Here is a 12,447-nt window from a genome sequence, read left to right as displayed (position 1 = left end):
AATCATTCTTCTCGCAGAGCGCTTTATTAGAAAACAACCTAGTCTAAATTGGCAATAAAAAACATGATGATTTGGGCAAAGAAAAAGGGGGGTTTTCAACTGTTTAAGGGTGGTACAATAAATGTAAAGTGCAAAGAATTAAATGTTTTTTGTTTTTTAATTGAATGAAGAAATGTTTTGGATTAAAAGGGAATTATGGTGAAACAGTCTCTTGATGAAGAAAAACTCAACTATCACTACTCTTTAAAATGAATGGGAGTTTAGAAAGTCTCTAAGTCTGAAGAAAACTCCAAGTAATCACTTGGATCCAATGTCTTAATTAATGAAAACTCACTTTAATCAAAGTTAATTAACATCTCTTAAAACATTATTAGAAACCACTTTGAGTGTAGATGAATGGATGATGCAAATATCCTCAGAAAGTTAATCGACAATCATTGAATACCAAGCACACAAAATAAGCACTAGTGATCACTGATAATTAAATGAACACAAGGATTCAAAACTAATACATATATGAATGATCCAGCATTAACAACATCCAGTCCAAATACATTTAATAGTTTAAACACAAGATTTATAATCATAAATTAAGTCTAAAATAGATACTGAAATCCCTAAATCTAGAAATCTCTAACTCATAATTAAACACAAGTTTAGACCGATAACTCTGCTATTAGGTCCTTGAGCTCAAGCTTTATCTTCCTTTACTATGAGGCTAAGGGTTTAGCCTCTCATGTCTTCAAACTGATTGCAATCGCTCTAGGAATGAATAGCCATAGTTGATGCTAAAAGAGTGGTTGGAAAAATATAGAAGAAGGTAGTTTGGTGGTTTAATCAGTCCAGAAATGTAGAAAATGAAGAAGAGACAAAGAAAAATGGAGATTTGGGTGTAGGATCAATGAAGGCTAGAGAGAAAATAGAGGAGGCTTCTATCCTTGCAAATCTATAGAATAGGAGACTCCCTGGTCGTGGTGGCTACCTCTTTTAGGTGTAAAAGCTTAGAAATCTATTCTAAAATGCATAGCTTCACTTAACACACTCAGGTCGCAACCTCAAGAATGTCAGGTTGTGACTTAGGGGGCCCAGGTTGTGACCTCAGAGGTTTCATGTCATGACCTGGGAAGATAGAGAGCATTCAGTCTTGACTCAAGTCCAAAACACGTAGTTTCATTAAAAGGATAGCTAGGTCACTGTAAGTTGCAGTGTAGCTTGGACTCTTGAGCTTGTCCTTTCCTTTCCTTTCCTTTCATCTTTCTCTTTTGCATTACGTTTAGATTGGATTTTGCCCAGGAATGCAAAAACTAAGTGTGGGGGAGTTGATAAACCTCATTTCTTGCATATATTTTTAGTCTTAAACTTATGATTTTGCCATTTATATTTGCATATTTTGGGTATAAGTAGCTTTTATTGTGCATTGGAGTTGGTGAAGGAAGTTGTGGGGTTTTCTTTGTGTTTTTGCATGATTTTATGTGATTTTATTTGTATGTACTTTTGATTCTTGTTTGGTGTGAATTTCAGGAAGCTTCACTAGCATTTTCGCATTCTACCTGAGGTGCCACGCCGGATATGAGAAGGCACTGTAGCAGATTTGCAAGAGAACTTTCAGTAAAAGACATCACGATGGATGATCAAAAGCACCATAGTAGATGCAATTTAACGAAGAGCTTAGAATCACTAACTGAAATGGTGACTTTTTGGCTAGGCACCGCGGCGGATATGAGAAGGCGCCATGGCGGACGATGAAAAATTTCAGATTTAAATACAAAAGTTGTGTGCTCATGCAAAGGGAGTTCAGTTTAGTTCTTCCACCTCCAGATCACTAATTTTCTTGTCCTCTCCACCTTCTCTCAATTTTCTCTTCCATTTTTGTCCAAATCCATCATCTTCTACTGATCATCCATGGATCTTTCATTGATTCTTGTTGATTCTACTATAATTCAGAGTATGGTTGGCTGAATCTCAAGTTCTCCTAGCAATGAAGCTGACCTGAGTTCATGGAGCTAAGTAGAGACTCTTTTCAGATCTGATTTACACTTTCTATTCTAAGATTCATTTGTATCAGTTGAACGTTTGTGATTAGAATGGGAGTTGTGTGATTAGATTTATGTTTCTTGGAATTTAGATCTAATTGAATATTTGAAAATGAGTTGTGTCCTTTGATTCAATTGAATAGAGGATTTTTTGATAATTTATAGATTTAATTCAAGTTGCTTGGACTATTGTTCTATAATTCTAAATCCGATTGAATGATTTTGATGACTCACAGTTGTAGTCATCCTTAGAGAATTGCAATTTGTTTCTCAAATGTTTTTGTCAATTGATTTTTCTTCTCTACAGAGCAAGATGATAAATCTAGTAAGATAGTTATTTTGAACCTATGTTTAGAGAGATTCGAGTAGTAGCTGAATCTATCCTTTTAATTGACTCTAAGAGACTCTAATTTATAAGATTGAACAAGAAAGGAAGCATGAATTGCTAGGGGAAGTATCATTTCTTGTCTGAATCTCTGTTGCATTTTGGATCTTTGTTGTTACCCTTTTTCTTTGAACTTGCTCTTGCTTAGATTTCCCCAGTCTGAAACTCAATCTTTTACCTTAGTAACTTGATAATTAAAGCGAATTGTTAAGAATTAAACTACAACTTAAGACTCCTTGAGAAGAATGACCTAGGTATTGCCTCACCTACAACATTAACAGCATACAATCCAAATACATTCAATAGTCTAAACACAAAATTTACAATTATAAATCAAGTCTGAAACAGATACAGAAATCCCTAAATCTAGAAATCTCTAACTCAGAATCAAACACAAGTTTAGAATGATAACTCCCCTATTAGATCCTTGAGCTCAAGCGGATCACGACATATGGGTTGCATGTGTACATAATGACCGAGAATTTGAGGTGTGTTTTATGATATTTATAAAACAATTCTATCACAAGCATTCACAAAAAAAATATAATGAAGCCACCAACAAAGCTCAACTTAGATTGGGGTTCACTACAACAAATTACATCTTTTACCTCCTATGCTTATGTCTGTTTTGTAAAATAGAAGTTATCGCCTGTTTTGTAAAATAGAAGAGAATATAAGATGTCTTCTCATCTGGTTTATGAAAATAGATGAAAAGTCAGACTATTCTTCTCTGTTTTGAAAACCAGATGAAAATGGTCTCTTATTCTCATCTGGTTGTCTAAAATAGAGGAAAATTTTTTCTCAAAAAAAATTCCTCACCATTTAGGTATTTTGATTGTTCAGTCCTTCTTCCTCCCTCATTGCTGGGTAACCTAACTCAGTTTTCCCTGGCTGGCATGACACAACCCAGCCTCCTTCACATTTTACTCCAACCATCATCGACTCCTTCTTCACACGCGACTGTAGCAACCTAGCTTCGTGGAGATCTACATTATTTTGTTAAATAGATCTGTCATCATCATTGAGTGTCTATCTACTGGCAACCCAGTGCCACCATCGTTTATCAAGACCAATGATATGTGGAGTGCAGCAACCGAGCATCATCGTTGGATACCCCTATGATGAACAATGTTAGAGGAAGAACTGAGGTTTGGGAGTCTTGAATCATAGGCAATGCTGGGTAAATCATGGATCAAAGGGTCGATATGCGAGCATTACAAATTTGATTATGATGGTCTAACACCTTTTGATCTTTGCAATACAAAATTGATGATGTCAGAACCAAATCCAAAAGTAGGGATCACTAGTGAAACGTCCTGCCTTTAACCCCTTAGAGTACACATTCATAAGCGTTATGGTTCAAACAGATCATGACACAAGCCCACGGATTTAAAATTTTAACATAATTACTTAGGTTACTAATCACTGTTTAAATTCCAGATTACAGGCCCAACTTCAAAAATTCATAACTAATTCCATAAAAATCGTATATCCTTGTGTACACATCCAATTGAGGTGATCTACCTCTCATTTTAAAGCTTGGGATGTGTACTATGAGTTTGCCAAATCTCGTGACTTAACTCATTCATTTGATAGGTCAAACTGGAGCTACAAACTCATTGCTCTAGGACCTATGTTTTATCTCTTAACATCTCTTTACTTTAATTCTTTTTATTTCTTTGGCATACATAACATGGGCTTACTCTTTCCCATTCATGCTCATACACTTTCATTCATGCCATAAATATTATAATTAATTACATGGCATCATAGGCATCCATAACATAAATTACATAATAGGAGAATTACACATTGAATAATAATATCATTCATTAACATCAAAAATTCTCCACTTTCTTCTCCTTGCTTCTAATGCCATTATTGCCCATTGATAATTGACCTAAATAGTTGGTTGGGGAGGGGTGAGATTCAGGAGAATCTTAGTAGCAAACAATACCATATTAATTATGCTAGATGGATGCTAATGCACTACACATAACTTGTTTATTCTCCTGTTAATTAGTGACATATTAGCATGCTCAAAGCTAACTTCTTGATGCATGGCCATGGAGACATAATCTACTCATCATGAATAGAAATTACAGCAGCTAAAATATGTCACATTAACATTCAAATAACATGTACACAACAATACACAAGCATACAATATCAAGCAATGACAATAGGTAAGTTCACTACCTTGCACCTCAAGCTTTCCTCTTACTTTTCCTTTGACTCCCTTGACTTTCCAACCATATGGGCATTCGGTTAACATCACCAAACATCCTCTTAGATGTTCCAAGGTCCTAAACATAGTCATAATGATCACACAATCTATTAGGACTAAGAGACTATATAATGTTCAAAACTAGCTCTCTTGAATCTCAACCCTTTCTCTTGGTTTTAGGGTTTTCTTTCTTGCTTTTCTAACATAAATCTCATCATTTTCCATCCTTAAGATCCATTTCTTATCAATTAGGACCACTTTAGATCGCCTTAGATTCAAGAAGATCAAATCTGAAATTTTTGCTTTACGGGTACTGTTCACACATAAATTCCAGAATTTTTACTCAAATTTGAAAATTCATAATTAATTTTAGAAAAATCAAAACTGAGTGGTTCCAAGTCTAACTAAAAGCTCCATAAGTTCTCTTTAAAGGAAAAATAGTTTTAGGAACCAATTCTATGCTGAATAGTACCAAAATTGTACAGAATTCGACATTGTTCCAAAGGTTAAACACTGTTTCTAGATTTCAAACCCTACCCATGGATTTAAAGCTTACAGAGTGTACTTTAATCATGCCAAGTTCCATAATCAGATATAAAGAATAACTTATTCAAAATAGGCATCGAGTCAGATGCTACAACCATCACATATCTTGATCTTGAAGCTTGAATCTTGTTCCTTCTTCTTAGCCTCCACCACTACGTTTTTTTCTCTAGATTTTGGTAGAGTTTTCCCTCTACAAATGGCTACCAAAATGTTCTTCCAAGGTGGGGTATTTATAGCCAAAACTTTGGCTTGAATGGACCAAAATGCCCTTGGTGACTAGTAGAAAGAGTAAGGGCAATCTTGGAACTTTAAGTTGACCTTTACATCATCATTGCATCATCCTTACCTCATTCTTCTAGAAAGTGCTAGGTATCACAAAAGTGATGCAGGAGAAGGGAGATTAGATCCTAGCCATTAGATCAAACTTGTTCCCTAAGTTTCCTCTGAATTTACTTGGCCCACGCTTCTTCGACTTTCTTTATGGCCTTCTGGAGCTCAAAAAATTCTTCTGTCTACTCCATAAATTCTCTTTAATTCTAAAGAATATTTATGAATCTTCTTAGGCCATAATACTTCCTTTAAGCCTTGCATAAAAATCATTTACTAAAATACCCTTTTATTGGCATAATCAGCTTTTTAATTTATTAAAGCCATTCCACTGGCCTTTTGGTTGCGGGACCAATTTTATAAAATAATACATTAATCTCATTTTTGTATACATTTTTGAGGTCTCTTGCTATTTTAAATAATTACCTCAAACAGTGTACTTTTTAATGACCATAACCTCATAAATTCCATTTAAGCTGCCTCAGAAGTATTTTTGTCTTTTCTCTTCACAGAAGAGCCTTAGAATATTATTTTCCATTTTCTTAGAATTCTCTGTATACTCTTCCATTTTTACCCCTGTTGGTCATAACTTTCTGAATTTACGATTTTACACCTGCTTAAGCCTAACCTCATAGAATCGTCTCTTGAGACTTCTAACTTAATTTTTGGCCTGTATCTAGTCTCTTTTCTCCCTGTGGGCCTTCAAGACTTTATTGGAGCCTCTAACTTTAATTACACTCTAGCCCTTTAAAACTTTCACTTTGCAGTTTAGTCCCTGAAACTGCTCTAATTTCCTTTCTCGTCTTTGGGACCTCTACTAATAGGGATCTGGTAGCCTATCCAATTTAGGCTATTTCTGGTACTTCTAGACCCAAAAGTTGGGATGTTACAACTGGGTCATCGATGAACATGGAAATTGCAATTAATGAAATAAAGGTATTAGGATCTGGCTTCATGGTAGGTATAGTAGTGGTCGTAAAATTTATATCCTCATCTTGCTTGCTGCTATTAATTAATAAGGGATTGAAAGGATGGGAATCTTAGAAATAGAGAACTAAGGTTATGATTTTGACAGACTTATGTTTCAGTTTGATCAGAGCTATGGTTCCTTTATCTCATGTGATTTTTGCAATTGGATTGATTATCGATGAACAATTGAATATGTGGACTATATGGTATCTTTAGAACTAAGGCTTTTTGAATTCAAAGGGTGCTTTATTTGTTTTATTAGTTGGTTTAATTAAAGAAGAATCAGTGCTATGATACTATCCTCTAGAATTTGTCATTATTTAAGCTATAATTCAATTTCTAATAAGCATTATTTTTCTCGATGACTTATGATCTACTCATTATTGTTATGTAGTATGTATTGTTAACCTAAGGTGCTAATAAATAATGATCTACTTCAAGGGACTTTGGATGAGTAAATTCTGGTCCTTGGGGGCTCTCTGTAATTTTCCCTTTTATAAAATTGTTTTGAAAATAAAAAAATAGAAATTGTAACATCCTGATTTTTGGGCCTAGAAGTACTAGAAATAGCCTGAATGGAATAGGCTACCAGGCCCCTTTTTAGTAGAGGTCCTAAAGATGAGAAAGGAAGTTAAAGCAGTTTCAAGTACTAAACTGCAAAGTGAAAGTTTTAAGGGGCTAAAGTGTAATCAAAGTTAGAGGCTTCAGTAAAGTCTCAAAGACCCAGAAAGAGAAAAGAGGCTAGATACAGACCAAAGGTTAAGTTAGAAGCCTCAAAGAGATGGTTTTATGAGGTTGAGCCTAAACAGGGGTAAAACCGTAAATTCAGAAAGTTACGGCCATCAGGGGTAAAAATGGAAAGTACTTAGAAAATTCTAAGAAAATCCCAGAAAATGAAAAATAATATTTTAAGGCTCTTTTGTGAAGAGAGATGATGAAAATACCCCTGAGGTAACTTAAAAGGTAAGTTTATGACTCAATTTGAGATGTAGAGATAGATTTAATTGTTTGAATCATAAGGAAACCTCAAAAAATTATGGTAAAATAGGGATGTATGATCTAAGAGACTTTAGAAAATTATAAAATTAGTCTCATCCCCAGAAGACCAGTAAAATGGCTTTAAGAATACTTAAAATCTAGTTATGCCGAAAAAGGGCATTTTAAAGAATGATTTTTAAGTGGGGCTACAGGTTGAGTTATGACTTGAGAAAATTCACAAATTTTCTCTAGAATATGAGAAATTTTATGATATTTTTGGATGAATTTTTGGAGCTTTGGATTGAATAAAATGCTCCAGTCAAATATTAAATAATTTTGTCCCCTAAATAGGAGACAAAACCAAAGAAAATATCTAAGAGCCATCATGACGATGCTGAGTCAGCATGCTAAGTCATCAAGCTAAGTCATGACACCGACAAGTCATCATGCTAAGTCATCAAGCGTAATCATGACACCGACGAGTCATCATGCTGAGTCATCAACCGTAATCATGACACCTACGAGTCATCATGCTGAGTCAGCAGAAGATATTTATGGACAGCATAAAAATCAGAACGCAGTACGGGAATATTTTAGACAGTCTTTAGTCTACCGTTATAATGAAATCTCTACTACATGACTCAGTAAGGTTAAGTAACCTGTCAGCAAAGCTAATTATTTTCATCTATGCTCCTCTAAGATGGCGCTATATGTGTACCTTTTATTGGCCAGAATTTTAAGAAGAAGTTGTCCCGGTGGTACAGGGTAAGTTAGGACCCGAAAAATATCCGTTACAGTGCAAGATTGGCTTGATAAGTGGAGAAATAATTAAGGAAATATTTTTACACGAATTTTCCATTTATTTCCTCCCTATTTTAATGCCAATTTGATGAATGGGCATGAAAGGAATTCTTCAAGTTGTTAGAAGAATCTAGAGCAATCAAGAAGAGTATAGAAAAACCTAGAGGGAACTAGAAATCTCTAGAAGCATCTACAAGCTTCTTGAAGTCATGACTCACCAAGACACTTGTCATCTTCTTAGGCTATGTTGCTTAAGATGTGTATACATGGAAAGGTGGTTGAATGGAGGGCTAGGATTAGCTCTTATTCAAGAAGGGCATGTGTGGCATTATGGAAAGTATGAAGCCTATAAATACCCCCATCCATAGTTCATTTTCATGCAAGCCCATTTTAAGAGGGGAAACTTTTGCAAAATCAAATCTAGAGAGAGAAAGAGCCATTTTTAGTGAGAGAAAGTCCACCTAAGTTCAAGCTTCAAGATCAAGGTATGTGATGGTTATAGCACCTAATTTTATGCCTATTTCAGATTAGTTACTGTGCATATCTGATTCTGAAATTTTGCATACTTAAAGTACACTCTATGAGATTTAAACCCATAGGTAAAACACTTCATTTGGATATGTGTACGATTTATGGTGATTTTTCAAAGTTAGGGTTTGAAATCTGGAAACAATGTTGAACTTTTGGAAGAGTTTCAAGTTCCGTACAATTCCGGTGCTGTTCGGCATAGAATTGGTTCCTGAAAATAATTTTCGTGTAAATTTAACTTAAGGAGCTTTCAGTGAGACTTGGAACCACTCAATTTGGATTTTTCTAGAATTAATTATGAATTTTCAAAGCTGAGCAAAAATTCTGAAAATTCTGCGTGAACAGTACCCGCGAAGCATAATTTCCAGATTTGATCTTCTTGAATCTAAGGCCATCTAAAGTGGTCCTAATTGATAAGAAATGGATATTAAGGATAGAAAATAATGAGATTTATGTTAGAAAAGGTAGAAAGAAAACCCTAAAAGAAAGAGAAAGGGTTGAGGTGCAAGAGAGCTAGTCTTAAACTTTATGTAACTTAGTGGTTCTAATAGATTGTATGATCATTATGATTATGTTTAGGACCTTGGAATATCAAGAGGATGTTTGATGATGTTGGCCGAAAGCTCTTGTGGTTGGGAAGTCAAGGGAATCAAAAGAAAAGCAAGAGGAAAGCTTGAGGTGCAAGGTAGTGAACTTACCCTTTATGTGCTTGATGTGGTATGCTCATGTGTTGGTTTGTATTTGTTGTTTGAATGATGTTGTGACATGATGATTGTTGCTAGAAATGCTGTTTTTAATATGTTTCCCATGGCCATGTATTTTTATACCAAGCATAAAGCATGATGGCATGTCACTAGTTAACTTAAGTTTATGAAAAACTACATACCATACATTAGCATCCATCTTGTGCATGTATGTGGTAATGTTTGCTACTGAGATTCCCCCGAATCTCACCCCTTCATAACCAACCATTTAGGTCAATCAACGATGGGCAATAATGGCATGAGAAGCAAGAAGAAGTAAGCGGAGAATTATTCTTGTTAATGGACGAGACTGTTGATGAATGTATAATTCTCTTATTTTGTAAACTATGTTATGGATGTCAATGATGTCATGTATTTAATTATAATATTTATGGCATGAATATAAATGTATGAGAATGAATGGAAAAAAGTAATCCCAAGTTATGTATGTCAAAGAAATAAAAAGAATTAAAGTAAAGAGTAGTTAAGGGGCAAAACGTAGGTCTTGGGGTAGTGAGTTTGTAGCTCTAGTTTGACCTAGCAAATGAATGAGTTTAGCCACAAGATTTGGCATACCTATAGTACACATCCCAAGATTTAAAATGAGATTTAGATCACCTCAATTGGATGTGTACACAAGGAGATACAAATTTTCAAAGTTGAGGCACAGAATCTCAAAGTTCCAGATTTTACCAAATGAACAGTAATCTTTATTGATTAAACTGTACGAATTGGGTAAGGATAAGTCTAATTGGATATTTTTTTTCTTAAAGAGATTTCAAAGAGCTTTCAGTATAATTTTAGAACACCTCAATATGATTTTTGTAGAATTAGTTATGATTTTTCAAAGTTGGACCTGTAATCTGAAATTTAAACAGTGAATAGTAACCCGAGTAATTATGTTGAAATTTTTAAGCCACGGGTTTGTGTCGTGATCCGCTTGAACCATAATACTTCCAAACGTGTACTTTGAGGGGCTAAAGGATCTAATAGGGGAGTTATCATTCTAAACTTGTGTTTGATTCTGAGTTAGAGATTTCTAGATTTAGGGATTTCTGTATCTGTTAGGTGACTTACGAGCCTCTTCTTGTGTAAGGGCAAATACTCTGCCTTGGGTTTGCTGTCTCATCCCTTCTGCCCCTTGTGGGCATTCCTTTGAAAAGTGCCCTGGTCTCCCACATCTATAACACACGTTCTGGCCAAATAAACATGGCCTGTCGCCATGATTCTTGCCACACTTCTCACATTCCTTGGCCCTTCGTGTGATATCAAACCCTTCAGGTCGTCTGCTCCCTCTTCTCATCTTTCTGCCAAAGCCAGGCCTCTTCCTCTTCTTATTAACATAAGAGGTTCCTTCTTGATTCGGCCTCGATGGGGGTCTCTCAGCTTTCAAAGCTATTGGCATCATTCCTCGATGATTCTGACTTGCTTCAGTAATACGGCAAACTTCTACTGCCTTGTTAAAACTCTCAATCTGTTGAGGCGCTACGACCTCCCTTAATGTCGGCTTTAATCCTCTGACCAGCTTCTCCGTATTCCACCGTTCATCATTAAGATGTTTTAGATAAGCAGAATAACGGGACAGCCAAATGTGCTTTGCTAGGTAGTCATCAAAAGTTTCGTTATTCCCCTGCTGCAACACTAGGAATTCAACTTCCATTTTATCTTGCGCTGATCGGGGAAAGTACTTCTGATAGAATCTTTCTTTGAACACCTCCCATGTTATTGGGGTGTTGTTGGCTTGCAGTACCAACTCAGTGTTGTTCCACCACTGATCTGCTTCTTTTTCTAACTTATAAATTGCCATCTGAGCTTTAATCTCAGATGAACATCCCATTACCCGAAAGATCTTCTCCAGTCGGGTAATCCAATCTTCAGCTATTTGTGGTTCCAATGAACCCTTGAACTCTGGTGGATTATGCTTGCAAAATTTCGTAATCCACTGCTGAATATCTCCTTGGTTCTCAGCCAATCCTGCTTGCTCATCAGGTACTTGCCGTTGGACTTGTGGGGTTGCTTCAGCTTGCACTTGCTCAGGTTGTCGTAACTGAGCAATCGCTGCTGCTACCGCTGCTGCTATAACAGCGTCTCTCTCTTCTTGCTGCCGTAACTGTGCCTCTTGTAGTTGCTGTACGACTCGTTGTTGTTCATCTAGCCTATTCATTACTTGCTGGATAGGATCTCTATGTGGTTCCTCAGGAGTGTTTCTTGCTCCTCTCCGTGTTCTCACCATTTCGCTTGTTCTTTAGTTAACTATGGGAGAATAAAGGAACTCCTTAATCATTTATCATAAAAACATACCCTTCTTATTTATATAACAAACATTTGTACAGCAACACAAGGGTTACACAGAGTTTTTAGCAGTTAGCCTAACTTATATACAATCCAAAACTATTTACACTATATACATCATTAGTCTAACATTAGCCATGACCAGCTCATGGAAAAGTAGCCCATACAAAGGTCTCTATGGCGTCGACCATCTCCAGGAAAGTACATCTGGGTAGGCGATTGTCTATCTCATTAATTCCTTCACTCCATTTCCATGTCTTGGGGATTACACGATACAGGGCTAGGATCCAATCATCGTCTCCCAAGGTACAGTCCTCTCTAGTCACCCAATAATAAAGGCTCTTAATGTCATCTAAGAACCTTAAGTATACATCAGCTTCCTGGTGCTCATACGGCTTAATGAAATGGCTTCTAAACTGGAATTCTTGAACTAGTTGAGGTAGGCACTGGAACTCTTTCTTAATTTCACGTGTAGGGATCTTACTCGGACCTGCTCCATCCTTAGTAGGTATCTTAACAACTAGAGTTATATCATTAGAGGCAACTGTGGCAATGTCTCTCTCTGGAGCCTTCCCTTTGAAACCGAAGTAATCTACCTGAGTAGCTGGAGATTTGGTG

This window comes from Neltuma alba, unplaced genomic scaffold (assembly GCF_004799145.2).
Source record: "Neltuma alba isolate B1F8T4 unplaced genomic scaffold, ASM479914v2 tig00010076_pilon, whole genome shotgun sequence".
Taxonomy (NCBI): Eukaryota; Viridiplantae; Streptophyta; class Magnoliopsida; order Fabales; family Fabaceae; genus Neltuma; species Neltuma alba.
Note: the sequence above shows the minus strand (reverse complement) of the source record.